The sequence below is a fragment of the Myotis daubentonii genome, chromosome 13 (genome assembly GCF_963259705.1).
Source record: "Myotis daubentonii chromosome 13, mMyoDau2.1, whole genome shotgun sequence".
Taxonomy (NCBI): Eukaryota; Metazoa; Chordata; class Mammalia; order Chiroptera; family Vespertilionidae; genus Myotis; species Myotis daubentonii.
The window spans coordinates 50,985,983-51,002,446 of NC_081852.1; positions in this window are offsets into that span (position 1 = coordinate 50,985,983).

Consider the following 16,464-nt stretch of genomic DNA (forward strand, 5'->3'; position numbering starts at 1 on the left):
CAAGCTCTCAGCAGCCATTCATGGCCATGGTAAAAAAAAATGCAAAAGAAAAGCCAAAACAAGAGCAAAACAAGAGTTAGTGGCAGCAACTAAGAATTGGCATCAAATATTTTGGTGCTTTATTGATGTAGATCACTTTATCTTATAGAGTCCTTCCAGTATGACCTTTCCTTCTACAGATAAACTGGGACTCAGAGAGTGGAATGAATTCATCCATTTCTCATTTGATTTCATAAATCCAGGTGACCAAAACATGTAAAAATACGTATTTTTCATCTTTATTTAGACAATGTGCTCTATCAAGGCAAAAATTTTTACCTGCTTTTCTCAGTTAAACATAGCTGTGACTTTGAGTAAGGAAACATCTCCAAGTTCCAATGCAAAGTGAAGTGAGATCATGGATGCAGAATATCTTCTGCAGCCTGGCACATGGGCAGCATTCAGTAAATATCCAACCGGAGCAATGTGCATCCTCCTCCCATATTGCCTCATCAACATAGATTGCATTATGTCAATAGTAGTTATATGGCTAACAAAACCTTTAAAAATGAGTCGGAGCAATATGATGGATTACAAAACTGATCTTCAGAAATGAGTGATGTGTCCAGATTCCCATAATTTCGTGAGGCAGTGAGTTCATCTGTAAATAAATATGGATTTCTCCAGTAAATGAATATGAACTTCCTCAGACCCTTCCCTCCTACATTTCTTTGCAACATTAAACCTGAAGCTGGACGCTGGGCTCCACATGAAGAAATGTCTGCTTATGTTATTCTATAACTATATTTTAATAACTCAGTGCGATTAAATGAATGTATAAAAAGGCAAATTATACAGATTGATTCTGAGTTCTGACTAGGATATCCCATGGGCCAAGAAAGGCAAATAGCCAAGTGTCTAACTGCAGAATAATCACTAGTTAACATTTAGATGACTAATTTTTGTAAGTACAGTCAAAAACCAGAGGAAAGTAAAGCTGAATGCTTGTCTGCAGACAAATATAAAAAGAATAGAAAGTAGTGGATGGGGGGAGCTTTAAAAAAATTCATTGCAAACAGGAAATGTTTTCCAGAAAGCTATATTTGGAAGGAAATACACTGGAGGAGAGAGTAGAGAGGCATGGAGTACTATAAGAAGCAAATATGCAGAGTTGAAAGTTAATGAGAAAAATACCAAATTGCTACCATTGACACATGCAACATCTGACTCCAGTGTTTTGCTCACTTTGAAATCACCATCATAAGGTGTGGACTCAGATCCCCTCTGCTGCCCAATAGCACATAATCCATGGTTATGCCTGCTCCCACTGGGACTACCAAGTAGGCCTGGTTGCTTGTAGTTTCTCAACTTGCCTCTAGAGCAGCGGTTCTCAACAGGTGTTCTAGGTGCCCCGTGGGTTTTCAGGTTATTAAGCTTTTAAAGGATGAAGGCTGCCAGCTTTCAGTTTGAAGGTGAGTGGCTAAAAAATCCTGAGAATAAAAAAGATATGGCCTTAAGTCAGCTGTTCTCAACCTGTGGGTCACAGCCCCTTTGGGGGTCGAACGACCCTTTCACAGGGGTCGCCTAAGACCACTGGAAAACACATATATAATTACATATTGTTTTTGTGATTAATGACTATGTTTTAATTATGTTCAATTTGTAACAATGAAATTGGGGGTCACCACAACATGAGGAACTGTATTAAAGGGTCACAGCATTAGGAAAGTTGAGAACCACTGCAGAGTTCTCACAGGGGTTTTCTGGTCTACCTATTGTCAACCCTGTGCCTCTGTTAGGAAGAAGGGCTGTGATTTTCTAGTTCACCATCTTGTTGACATCTGGTCACTATAATGCATTTTCTGGGAACTGCATTTTGGTTATTTTATTTCTTTCAGTCATTGATTTACTCAGCTAATTACAGTTGGTTTGGGCTAACAGTAAATTTATTTTATGTATTCTGAGAACTTACTTGAGTACTTACTTACTGAAAGTGGAGAATGATGACCTAGGTATATGTTGGGTGTCAGAAAGAGATTAACCTGCCATTAATTTTACTGTGTGTGTGTGTGTGTGTGTGTGTGTGTGTGTGTAAGGCAACTTTACATTTAATTCAAGTCATGCTTTCATTCCAAGACTCACAAAGCAGATATCACACAATAGTTTTATTCAGACTTTCAGGCATTAACTCCCACCTGAAATATTAACTATAATGTTCTTGGGCAGGTATTTAAAATGCTCTTAGCCTCAATTCCTCATGTAACATACAAGGGTGATTATAGTATCTGCCATGTAAGGTTTCTAGCTAGATTAAATGTGATGCGTGTGAAGTCATTATCATATTACCCGGTACAGAATAGGTGTTTAATAACTTCTAAAACCATTTCCTTCCTGGTAACTTGGGAGCTACAGGTAATGTTGCTGAGCACTGTGAAGGTCTTAATTTTAATGCATAAAAGTAAATGTCATGATGATACTCTTATAGAATGATGACATGAATATGGTAAATTCAGTTTTCATGGGTAGCCAAGGCCAAGATAGCATCTGGGTTATGATCTACTTATTCCAGTGACATCTTTTCTCAACAATATATTGTGAACATTTTTAAAGCCACAGAAAACCTAAAATTTTATAGTGAATACTTATATAACTGCTAAATAATTTCTGCTTTTAATGTTTAATGTGTGACTTCTATCACATATCTATTTATCCATTAACTTATCCAGTCATAGATACATTTTAGTTTTTGATGTACCTATTGATATAATCATATAGTTTTGTTTTCTTTTTTAAATTTTCTTAGTATGGTGAATTATACTGATTGATTTTTGTATTCCTGGTAAAACCCTTCCTGATAATAATACATTATTTTTTATGTTGCTGGATTTGTCTTTCTAATATTTTATAAAGTATTTTTATAACTATATTTATATAGTTTATTGTTATTTTCTTTACTATAACAACTTTTGTCAGGGTTTGTAAATAGTCTGTTCTGCCCAATAAAACAAATATGGAAGTGCTCCCTTATCTATTTTCCAAAAGTTTTTTTGTAACATGGGTATGATTCCTTCCTTAAAAATTTGATTGAATCCACCTTTATATATGTTTTTTCTAATGAAATGTTTACTCTCATTCATTTTGTTTTTCCTTCTCTGTAATATATCATCTGATTGCTTTTAAGATTTTCTTTTTCTCTTTGATTTTCATCAGTTTGACTATAATGTGTTTATATTAAATTATTATTTTATTTATACTTTTTGATCCTTTTGACTCCAAGATTTGGATATGCAGTTTAATGTTTTTCACCAAATTTGAACATTTTGTTTATTGTCCTCAAATAGTTTCAATGACCTGTTCTTCCTTTCCAAACTTATTAGGAACCAAGTTATCCAGACAGCTTAACATAGTTGAATAATTGTCTAAGTCTCTATTTTTTAAAGTACTATTCTCTTTGTTCTGCAGATTGCATAATTTCTGTTGATTTTCATATTAGTAGACCCTTTCCATTGCAGTCTTAAATATGTTGTTCAGTCCATCCAATGATTTTATTTTTTCCCTAAGAAAAACTGTGCCTTTTATTTCCAAAATAGAAATATAGCATTCAGTTTTCCTGGCATTTCCTATTAGTTCATTCATTATTACCAAAATTTTTCTAAGTCTTTGAACCTAATTTCAGTAGTTGCTTTAGAGGCCCTGTATTCTAATTCCAACATGAGGTTTATCTTGGGTTATTTTTCTAATGGGTTGCTATTTTTTTCTTTAAGTAAAGGCCATATATTCTGGCTTCTTTCTATATATAGTATTTTTTACATATCACACATTATATGTATGTTACAGGGAATCTGAAACATGTCTTCTGTTACAGGGTTTTAAATTTTGTTTTATCAAGTACTGCAATTAATAGTGGACCTGTTCCTTGGCTGGTGGTTCAGTGGTTAGAGCGCCGACCTTGGCACTGAAGGGTCTCAGGTTCAATTCCCAGTCAAGGGTCAAGGGTGCATATCTCTTTCCGCACTTCACTGGGGTGAGTGCAGGAAGCAACCAGTCAATGTGTTTCTCACATAGATGTTTCTCTCTTTCCAGCTCCCTCCTTCCTTCCCCCTCTCTCTGAAAAGCAATGGAAAAAGTATCCTCAAGTGAGGATTAACCAAAAAAACAACAACAACAAAAACGGTGGATCTGTTGTCATTGTTAGACTTTTTAAAAAAATCTTGGTTATTGTGGTTTTATTTTATTTTGTTCTTAGTCCTAAATCTCTCCCCTCCTTACATCTTTATTCTGAGCATGTTCTCTACTCCTCATTTGGCCTTTCCATGGTCTCAACTAAATGCCAACAGTGTTTAGTGAGGTCTCTTCACTTTGGTTCAGTGTCTTCCAACATTTCTCCAATCTCTGGGAAGTTTCTCAAGTCTGAATTGCACAGAAACAGCTGTCTACACTGCAGCTTGGTGTCTTGGCCTGCACACCTGCAGCCCCTTTACAAGCCAAGGACTTTCAGGGGCTCATGTCTTTTGTCCCTCATTCTTCACAGCTTTCTCTTCTCTATTAATTTGCCCAGCTTCTCAGTAGTCTGAACTCTAAACCTGTTTCTTTTATCCAATAAAACACTAGTCTGCTCTTAAGCATGCCTGGCAGTCTACTCCTACGGAAGCTCACTCAGTGAAACGGTGTGACAATGGCATCCTTCTCCCTTTACTTCCCTTGACTTAGCTCTCTCCTGTTCACCAGTTTCAGGCCCACTGTTCCCCACAAATAAAGTCCAGTCCTACCCTTCTTTTCAATATCCAAATTGGGGTGGGGAGGAAAGTATTGAAACGACCCAGCTTTTCCTCTACCATAGTCATCTAATAAATGAATCTTCAGGTGAAGTTATTTCCCTGTGGAGCTGATCATGGACGTGGTCCCAGTGGTAAACTTTGAACTTCTGCTCTCCTCATAGTCACTCATCCCTGCTCTTTGACCCTGACATTAATGATCTCTGATGCCTCACACCATCCAACGTGTTCCAGGCCAATCTCTGTGATGTTTGTATTTTGCTCAGAGATCCATGCAGAGCTCTACCCCATCTCTGCATTCTAATGAAGTGCCATTATCTTGTCTTGAGGTTTTTCATTCATCTTTTCAGAAATGAGGCCCAGGCACTCTTAAGTATCTACTAGTAAGCACAACTTTATTCTTGGTCCTGAATAAAACGAAATGCCTCTGTTTCTAACATGTTCATCCTTCAAATGAGAAATCTAAGTTGTTTGGCTCCACACACTGCTTATTTTTTTTTAAAAAAAGAAGAAAAAATGTCAGTGTGGCCTAGAAGCAAATGAGCAATGTCCTCAGTATCCACATAAATCGGACATGAGTCTACAACTGCAACTTTTGTAGTTTTAAATACATTCAACAAAACTAAAAATAATTTGAAATTTTCTTTTTCCCCTGACAACAAATCAATTAAAAGAGGTGTTATGCCTCCACATACAAGGTTCCATTTCTTTGCTTGGAGTGCAGAAGAAAAACATACCATAGTCTCTACCCTTGAGATAATAAATCAGTGTGGGACTCAAGACCAATACCCCCCAAGTAATGGTTCTTACTCAGTGGAAATGTATGGCATTGATGTAGTTCAAATGATAAGGGTTTACAGTTTTACATGACACAGTGCCCTTTCTGTGGGAATTTACTGAAAGCAAGTGGAATGAGACAATTTGTGCACACAATAGATACTCAATATCTATAAATATCTGCATCCCTATAGATATAAGATATCTGTAAAAATGTAGTAATGTCTACTACAAATATATAATCAACCTGCTACAAATTCACAAAATGGGCCTCACTCTTTTCATCAAAATCTGATATTAAAATAAAAGAGACAGTGAATAATATTAGATACACATACTCATGCTTCTCATCATATGTTTTTATATAGTTTATCTAATTTAAGCATCACCATTTCTAGAGTGAGGATGGGACAGTATGTTATTTATCAACAACAACCAAAAAAGTGAGGCTCGGTGTGGTCAAGTGACTTATTGAAGGTCACACAGCTAGTTAAATATTCTATCCAGGCCTCTTCTGATTACACCATACTAATTTGGCTCCTCTAACATGACTGAGATGTCAAGACACTTCAGAAGCTTAAGTGTTTGATCAATAATTCAAGGAGCTACTAATTGAACTGTGGCAACGTTTATGGATGCATTAAAAGATATCAGTTCTCTAAGAAGCACAACCAAAGGTCATGTGACAGAGGCAGCTCAACCCACCTCATCATAATCATCATTCTAAATACATTATTCAGACGTGGAATTACATGCACATTAGCTTTAGGTAAAATGTTGGTAAGCACATTTATTTTTGAGTTACTCACTAAGCTTATTAATATGTATTTTCTCAAATATTAAACCAATCTAATTCCACTAGGAACAGGTGAAGGCATTGGGAGAGTCCATTTGAGAATAGGGAAAGAGCACATTCGTTCACAGGTTTCGGCAAACTTAGACTACTTGGCCTGCACTCCCAGCCTGTCCTTCCGGAATAAACACCTGGGAGGTGGGGACACAGACACTTTCGAAGTAGAGTGAGGAGTGCCTGATGGTGCTATCAATGAACAGCAGATGTTTGCTGGTGAGCTGGACTCCGTGACTTTAGTTTAAAGAGTAAAATAATCCTTGTTATAAAATAAAAGCCCTGTGTTATCATTCATTTTGGTGAAATCCATGTACACGGCCTGGTTGTGTCTGAGAGTCTGCTCCATCTGGTGGGTGTGGAAGAAGGACTCACAGTGTGTACCTCCTTGTGCTCTTTGGATAATTCTACCTTTTCTAAAAAACCTCAGGAAGGAAAAGCCAGCAATCTTCTAAGGCTCAAACAAGTCTTTGAACTTAGTTATGTGATAACTGGGGAGTGGGAGAAAGTGAGAACTAAAAGTTCATAAATGATTACAATGTCTTTTCTTTCTATTGAAAATAAAATTATAAAAATAAAAACAAGCCCTGACTGGTGTGGCTCAGTTGGTTGGGCATCCACCCGTGCACCGAAGGGTTGCTGGTTCGATTCCCAGTCAGGGCACATGCCCAGGGTTGCGGCTCAATCCCAGGTGTGCAGCCTGCAGGAGGCAGCTGATTGATGTTTTGCTCTCACATTGATGTTTCTCTCTTTTTCTCCTTCCTTCCTCCCTCTCTAAATAATCAATTTAAAAAAACTAAAAAATAGATAAACATCAATAATACAACACTGATCACCATGGACCCTGAGATTAAGAATCAAATCCAGCAAGTGTTAAAACACATAAAAGTGGGAATAATGAATAAGTGTCTTAACTGTAGCTTTTGGTTTGGAACTGGTAGAAGGTAATACTCTCCCAGACGGAAAGGCACCCATTTCACACCTCCTTGTGCAACTGGCGATAATTCTGACGTAAGTTGCAAGAACCAACTGTGACTGACTTTGCTAATTTCATAGCTGCTCTTGGATCTGAGGAATAGAGGCCCAGGGGCCCCTTTTAGAGCTCACTGAGTTGTTGTGGATTTTCTAATTTATTGATTCATAAGTTATACCTTTCTACTTACAAGAGGAATTTGCCATGGTTTAAAGCAATCATGCTTCTATTCCCGTTAGGGCTGTGCTTTATGGCTGTCCCTGCCCTGGGGAGGAGTCAGGGCTGGTTCCGTGGCGTTTCAGCAAAGAACAGCTTGGATATGATTGCGGTGAGGGAAGGAAACCGTTTATTTTGAGAATTGCATTTATGTGCATCCAATCTCAAATTCCTGCTGAAATAAGTACACGCTGGGCCAGGGGTGCTCACACTTCCCTGATTGCCAGGTTGCCTGGTTTTAAAGCAGCTTCCTGGCCCCAGCTCCTCCTGGCCTCTTTCTCTGAGTCTGGAGTCAGGTGTGGGAATATCAGTATTTAACCAGCACCAAGGCCAGTCTCTGGGCTGGACACCATGTTTTGAGAAATTGTGTAGTAATTAAACTCGGCTAGTTGATTTGTTAACATTCTGTGCACGGCTTGTTGGTCAATTCCTGTTCCTTTCTCCCATTGACCCTAAGTCCTATTCCCACCAAATTTTGGAGAGTTTAAGGTGGTCAGTGGGGGAAAAAGTTTACCTATAAAACTTCCTAAAAACATCTGTTCCCACTTCTTTCAGCAATTAAGTGATAGTTTTAAAAATAACACAAACTTAGAAAAAGAAATATCATGATATTGGTTAATTATCCCAGTGATATGAGAAGATCCATGTTACAATTCATTACAAATTAACAGTTGAGGACACAACTATTTGGAGAGGTCAATAAACTGAGCCAAGGTCAGGAGAACTGGGAGGTGCGGGGAGGAAACAACATGTGTGGGTCTTCTTATAATGGTTGTTTTTTGAGGTGAATCATCACTAGGAAACTGTGTTAAATCACACGATCTTTGGAAAAAATGACATAATAAAAAAGCAAGAAGTTACCAAAGTCACAATGGGAAAGCCATGAGATGTAAAGCATGAAAGAATCAAGGTGAAAACATAAGGATCTGTTTTCTTTTGTACCCACAGTAAGGCTGTGTGGGAGATGTGTGTGTGCGTGTGTGTGTGTGTGTGGCATGTATGTATGGGTGTATATGCGTGTGGTGTGTCTGTGTCTGGTGTGTGTATGTGTGTATATGCATGTGGTGTGTATGTGTGCTGTGTATATGTGTGTGGTCTGTATGTGTTTGTGTGGTATATGTGTGGCGTGTGTGTGTGTGTGTGTGTGTGTGGTGTGTGCATATGTGTGTATTTGTGTGCGATGTGCCTGGTGTGTGTAATAGACTACCAGGAAAGGAGATTAGAGTCTTCTCCATGCAGGGGACAAGCTGAGTCAGTGCTGATCAAGGATGGGTATCTAACATAGGGCCCCAGGATTAGACCTGCTGTTTGTAAACACTCATTAGAAAGCGGGAGGGATTATTAAGGGTTTCTCAGGTTACACATAGTAACTCCATGTCACTCTAATTTCTAGTGTTTAGTCACTTTCCGCCACATCCTTTGCTGCTTCTCAAAATCAATTAGCAATTTAACATTGTAGAGGCCACCAAAGAAGTCACACCCTGTCACCCAAGTTGCAGGTAAAAGTCATTAGTGTGTAGAGCACTAAAAACCAAGGTGAAGAGTGAGCATGTGGTTTCATTTCTACCCACAGTCAGGCAATGTGAGAGAGAGGACCCGGCCTACGGGTGTGTGTGTGTGTGTGTGTGTGTGTGTGTGTGTGAGATAAACCTCCATGAAAGAAGATGGATGTGTTCTCCTTTAAGAGAACAAGTTGATTGGGGCTGCTCAAAAGCTAGTGTCAAACCTGCCCTCGGTAAACCCTGTCTCAAGAGGAGGGAGCTTCTTTTGAGTTTCCCATGTGGTTTTAACTTCCAAATTTCAGTCACTCTCCAACACATCCTTTCTCTGCTAGCTCAAGTTCAATTCACAATGTAATGCCATGGAGTGATGGGGTCTTCCATGTCCTCAGTCAGATGGAAAGCACAGAGCATTCCTTATCCATAAAACACTAGTGACATTAAGCCATCAAATTGAAAGAAAATCACATTTCATAAATTCTAACTTTAATCTATATGTAAATTCAGTCAACATTCTTAAAAGAGTAATAATTCATGAGTATTGATGTTTACACTGCTTGGCAGCAGTTTTCTTTATTGCTTTAAGTAATGACTCAAATACAAACAACATTCTTTCATTTTATAAAAAAACACGTGCTTGGTTGTCTGAAGAGATATCTAAGACCCATTTCCTACTTTCAGAGAAACAAGACCAGAGCGATGTTTCCTTAGTTAACAAAGAAGAGTGGTGATACTAAATAGAAAGCTAACAATTTTCAGTAATTTATACTAACATTTTATTAAGAAAAATGTAAAAGTTTCCTTTAAATGCACTCTTTCCCCCTAAATCAACAACAACAACAACAACAAAACAAACAGTGACAACTGAAACATTAAGTTTGTTCAGACATAGAGAGTGATATTCCAGGAACCAAACAAGAGCTCTTTTTATTCTTTGTGTCATACGAGGCTGTAATGGAGTGATACTAGTTATCAAGAAGCTTTTGATAAATGTTGCCTTGTCGAGTAATCTCAGGTTTAAGAGCAGTCATTAGGATAACACCAATTGCTATGAGAAGAACTTCCCAACATTTCCCTAATGTTATATATCAGAAGGTTTTTTTCCCCTCATTTGTGTAATCTCTTTCTTATTCATATAACAACAGACCAACCGACTGTCATCAATTCAATGCCCTCGATCCTTCCATCTTAGGGCTGTCGCATCACCCAGAGCTTGCTGTTCTCTGCACTGCTGAGCCAAAGCGGAAAAAACAAGTGAAAAGGACATGACAGCTTCTTAGAAGCCTTGGCCGATGAGTGACAAACATTACTTCCATCTACATTCTATTGGTCAGTACTAGTCAGGTATTCATTTCGTACTGGGCATCAGTGTGCTCACTGACTGGCCAATCACTTCCCAGCAAAACAATGTCTACTATGAAAAGGGAGCTGCAAATGTTGGTAGACATCCAGCCATGACATTCTAAGAATCACCAGATTTTTGCTAATGGAATCCCTTTCCAGCATGGCTGTCGATTAGCACCACCAAGACTTGGTGAGTTTATTTAAAAATACAGATTCATAGACTTCTGTACCAAGAAACTGTGACTTAATAAGTGTAGTAGGGTACAGGATCACCTAGAGCAGAGCCACTGAATTCTATTTTATCCTTTATCTCTGGTCAGAAACACAACCAAATCAACACTGAAATGCCCACTTTTTTCCTGTAATTTGACACTTCAAAATTCTGAGTTTGGGGTTCATGAATCTGTAATTTTAACCAATTATCAGAAAATAATAATGGCTAGCCCAGTCCCCTTGGGCTGCTAAGTGCCACTAAGTGTTCTAAAGGCTTTATACAAACAAGTTATTTGGCTTATTCAATTATTTTCTTATTTAATCTTCAAGAAACCCAGTGAAGTAAGAATTTTCTTTATTTTAGAGAGGGGAAAAATGATGTACAGAAGCTAATTAAGTTGTTCAGATTTATTCTAGAAATTGAACTTGTTCAAACCAAAGCAAGTAGATTCTAGAGCAGTGGTTCTCAACCTTGGCTGCACATTAGAATCACCTGGGAATCTTTTTAAAATCCTGATTTCTGGGCCTCATCCTCTAGAAAGTCTGTTTCTTTGTTACTAATGTTGTGGCCTCACCCCATAACAAAGAAACAGAATTTCTGGAGGATGAGGCCCAGAAATCAGGATTTTACAAAGATTCCCAGGTGATTCTAATGTGCAGCCAAGGTTGAGAACCACTGCTCTAGAGCTTTCATCTTCCTCACTACACTGTAAGTAGGTGGTTCTGATGTATATTAAGGCCTGAAAACCATTGAGTTAATGAGTTGGAAAAACAAGGGCTTCTGAAATAAGTAGTCTAAAAACACTGAAACAAATTGTTAAATGCTCCTTACTTTTGTTTTTAAACTTACACCCCCAGTCAAAAAAATCTCTTCTGAACTCCATATCTGTACATTAAAATAGCTTTTCTACATGTCTTCTTTCAAATGTTCATGTAGATCAAATTTAGAAAATTCTCTGCTAATTTCTTTCTCCAGTGCTCTATGCCACCTACCACATAGTTGAGCAGGTCTGAAAACCCTATCATCATCCCCCATCTCTCTTTCCCTAATCATTGACCTTCCTGCAATCAATGAGTGATTCCATTAAAACTCTTACCAACTCAGCTTTCCCCTCTGCAGTCCATGCTATCATCATCATCATCATCATCATCATCATCAATCTCCCCAGGACTTTTACTAATCACTTTGCATCTTTTCCCCCATTTTTCCCTGCCAAGCCATTCTTCACACTGTGGCAACAGTGACCTTTTCGAAATATGATGGCTGAAACTTCAGATCCTTAACATTTCCTGGAAAACCTTCCATAAGCCAGCCTTCCTCCTCGTAGGCCTCAGCTCAGACCACTCTCCCAACTCTTACACCCCAAGCTTGCCAACCTTCCTCTATTTCCTCTGTCTTCTCATGTCCCTCTGGCTTCACATTTCCACGTGTTCTCTGGCCTATCATGCTCCTGTTAGAGGAACATAAATTACTGAATAACTAACTCCAGGCCTCAGTTGTCTCATTTATAAAATGGGAATAAAATAACTTTAGATCATTGTTGGTAACTGTGAAATACGAGTACTATATATTCTATACATTTTAATTTCTGTAAATATGTTCAACATGGTTAGATAGCTTCTAATAATCTTCATGTTAAAACATATTAAATTATATATTCTTTTCTACCATCTCACTGGTTGTAATTTCATGGAGATTCAAGATTAGACATGTCTTTTGAAGAATCTGCTTATCTCATTTCAGAAGTTCATTAAAATTATCACAAATCTGGCTGTGACATCCTCTCCCTGCAATTTTTAATTACTGTCTGGTTAACAATGTCCTTTAGAATATTGAATCTTTTTCAAATGTAGGTGTTGGATAGCTATAATTTTGAAAATTAAGACTGTTCAACAACGCACTTAATGAGTTAGTAAAAACAATTAATGAATTTACATACTTTCATGGAGTCTGACAGGAAAAAATATTCCAAATAAATGAGCAAGTAAAGGAGCATTAATTAACATCTAATTTATAATAGCAGAGTGCAGTGCTCAATAATTTGAAAATTAATTGAACTTTTATGTTGATGTATAAGATAAAAGCAAACCCAAGTTCTTGTTGTTATGATAAGATTAATATTACCCTAATAAAACCTCTCAAGAATGCTAATTTGTTGAAGTAGAAAATGTATATTACATAAGGATTATCAGTAGTGTAATTGAGTAAGAAAGATGTTTTAGAATCATACATGTGTGAAATATCTAAATAGAGAGAGAGAGAGAGAGAGAGAGAGAGAGAGAGAGAGGGGAATTGTGCGCAAATGTTGGCAAATGAACAATAAGGAATTCTGGTTTAGCGGAATACATGACATTTGTATTCCTGTAGCTTATTTATACAATTGAAATTATTTAAAAATAAATTAATTCTGAAGAATCTGGATGTAGACTATACTTTCAACCTTTCCATAAGGGTAAAGTATTTCATATAATTTTTAAAAAATTGCATCTTGCCCCTAGAGCATCTTCATTCCTGTCCCATTTCTCTCTGCAGCACTCCATATTGTTTAACATACTAAATAAGACTTTAATATATTAGTCTTTATATTTCCCCACTAGAGTGTACGATTGGGAGACTAGGGATATTTTCCCCATTTTGTGGGCAGCCATGGCCCCAGCCCATTGAACAAAACTTCAAATAACGGGCATTCAAAAACATTTTGAAAGAATGAATGGATAAGCGAAGGACATGGTGGTAATAAGAAAATATGCATCATATGTTTACACTATGCACACATGGGAGGCACTCAGCACAGTGCCTGAAGTGCTTGATAAATATGAGTTGTTTTTACCAAGTGGTTCTGTATGGTGAGAGCTCCTGCTGTGGTAAGGCACTAGGCTGCGGCAGGGACAAGGGCTACGTCACAGAGGGACTCATGGTTCTTAATAGGAAACTTATACTTTATTCTATAGCCAGTGAGGAGTGGTTTAGGCAGATTTGTTTCCATGAATTTCCCTGTTATGGGTTGAATTATTTCCCCTAAAATTCAGGCATTGAAGTCTTAATCAATCACTAGGCAGGGAGAACATGAAGAGGGCCATCTACAGGCCTAGGGGAGAAATTTGGATGGAACAGGTTCTTACAGCCCTCAGATGGAACCAGCTCTGCCAACAGCTTGATTTCAGACTCTAGCCTCCAAAACTACAAAACCATACATTTCTATGCATTAAGCCACGCAGTTAATGGTATTTTTTAGAGCAGCTCTAGGAAACTAATACTATTCTGCCCACTGAAAAATGGGAGGAGTGAGTGACTAAAGCAGGGCAAGGCACTTAACCCTTCTGAGCTCTAGTTTCCTCATCTATAAAATAAAAGTAGTACCTGATAAATAACCCTCATCATTCTACATGAAAAAGAAAAAATGTCAATGTATAAGAGAAGTGATAAAAATATAGGAATATGAAGAATTAAGGCACATAAAGCACAATAAATAAATACTTAGAAAATCTTTTATTTATTAGAATTGCTGAGAATATTAATCACAATTAAGCCACTCTGATCCAGAGGAAAACCTTAGCAATGGCAAATCACCCACTTGTTTCCTAAGGAGAATTTCCCTCCTGGGTATTTCTCCTCCTTGGTAATAGACACATCGCTGAAAGGTGATGTGGACAAAGAATGATATCTCCTTGTCAAAATGGCATTTTTCTCCCACAGAACCAGTGAGATGTGAAAAAGTCTGCCCTGGAACCTAACTGGCAGTGAGTGTGGGGCCAACTAGTTACCTGCTCTTAGGTGGACTCAAGTGTTTGAAGGAATTGGTGGATGAAGGAAATGGCCCTAGCAGTGGTTCTCAACCTGAGGGTCACGAACAATGACAATACATCCTGCATATCAGATATTTACATTACGATTCATAACAGTAGCAAAATTACAGTTATGAAGTAGCAACAAAAATAATTTTATGGTTGGGGGTCACCACAACATGAGGAACTGTATTAAAGGGTCGCGGCATTAGGAAGGTTGAGAACCACTGCGAGGGACAGGATTCTTGAGAACATCCTGTTAGTTCTTGACATCCAAGACCCATTGAACTCTGCTGTTTTGTATAAATCAATGAACATGGTACTTACCACCTGACATACACAAACAAAGCAGTACTTCAATCTCATTTTTAAAATTAAACTAACACACAACTGCCCTTTCCCAATCTATCAGCACCTTGTAATTAATTCCTTGGTGGAAGTTTAATAGCTGAATATTCTATCTTTTAACAGTTCACCTTTAGGTTGAGTATTGTTAGCCTTTCACTTAAATTGTGACCTTGCAAGGCTGAGTACTTAAAAACTCTTGAGTAGAAGTGTTTCCTATGTGTCAGTCTGGTATAGAACGAAACACGGTCACATCTCACAGCAGCAAGAGAAGATGTGAGCTATGAAAGGATCTCAAGATTAAGCACTTCTTAATGTCCAGGACTAGGTCTTATTTTGATATTTCCCAAGAAGGGCACATGCCCCGGTTGCAGGCTTGATCCCCAATAGGGGGCATGCAGAAGGCAACCGATCAATGATTCTCTGTCATCACTGATGTTTCTATCTCTCTCTGCCTCTTCTTCCTCTCTGAAAATCATATAGGTCGATGCTCATCCACTGAGCCATGTTGGCTGGGCTCTAGTCATCAGTTCTTAATGGCATTCTCACTATCCCAATATATACCCTCTTCCTACCCTTCTCTTATTCACTTGTAATAAAAATAGCCCAGACTAACAGAAAGCATTTGCTGACCTTACTAAAGGGATCTGCAGCAGCAAGATATCACTGAATTAGGTGAATCAGGTAAAATATCCTAGAGAAGGTGGCAAAGTGCTCTAGGAAGAAAAAGACAAGACAAAAGGCACATTAACCTGAAAGAATATCATATATTCAGGGTAGGTAGACCAGTTGGTCCAGAGAACAGGCAATAAGACTGACCCATCTCTCCCACAGATGTTTTCATCACTCACTGACTCTATACCCTACTGGTGTCAGCTCAGATTTCATCTCCCCAACATGACTTTGCCTGGTCACCCTGCTTATAACGTTCCCAGTAAAATCTACCATATTTTCTACCATAGATTTCATAGCACTAATACTCTCTGAAATTCTCTTTTTTGTCAGTGTGTCATGGTGTGTCTCTACTCTGGTCAATGAACTCTCTGAGAACAAGGTCTTGTTCTCTCTCATTTCTATGTGTTAATAACAAAGTTCACAGTAAACACCAGTAGATATAAGAGGTGAATAGGTGAGAAAGGGTAGACAGTAAAGATGGAGTCAAAAATCAGAGGCTTTACAACATCCAGAAGTGGGATCCATTAAAGAAATAGTCAGCAAGCTGGACTTCATTATAATTAAAAATGTCTGTTCTACAAAAGAAAATGTAAAGGAAATGAGAACACAAGCCATTTTCTCCTTCGTAGGAGAAAGTATTGGCAAAATATATCTGATAAAGGACTGGAATCGGAGATATTTAAAAAATTCTTAAAACTGAACAGTAAAAAATAACAAACGAAAATTGGCAAAATATCTTAACAGATATCTCACCAAAGACAATATTCTGGCAGATTCCTAACCAATCATGTTATTCACTCCTTTGTTTCTTATGATTTTATATTTGGTAAAAATTATAATGCTGTATATTTCTCTGAATTTTGCTTTTTGAAAGGTTTTGGAGATTTAGCTAAGTGGATATGTATTGTATTAATACAAATATTTTCACTAAATTATAGCTTTTTATTTTGTGACTATATCACAATTTATATACCACTTTTTTTCTGTTGAGGGTCATTTAAGATGCTTTCCTTTTTTCCCAACCACCTACAATAA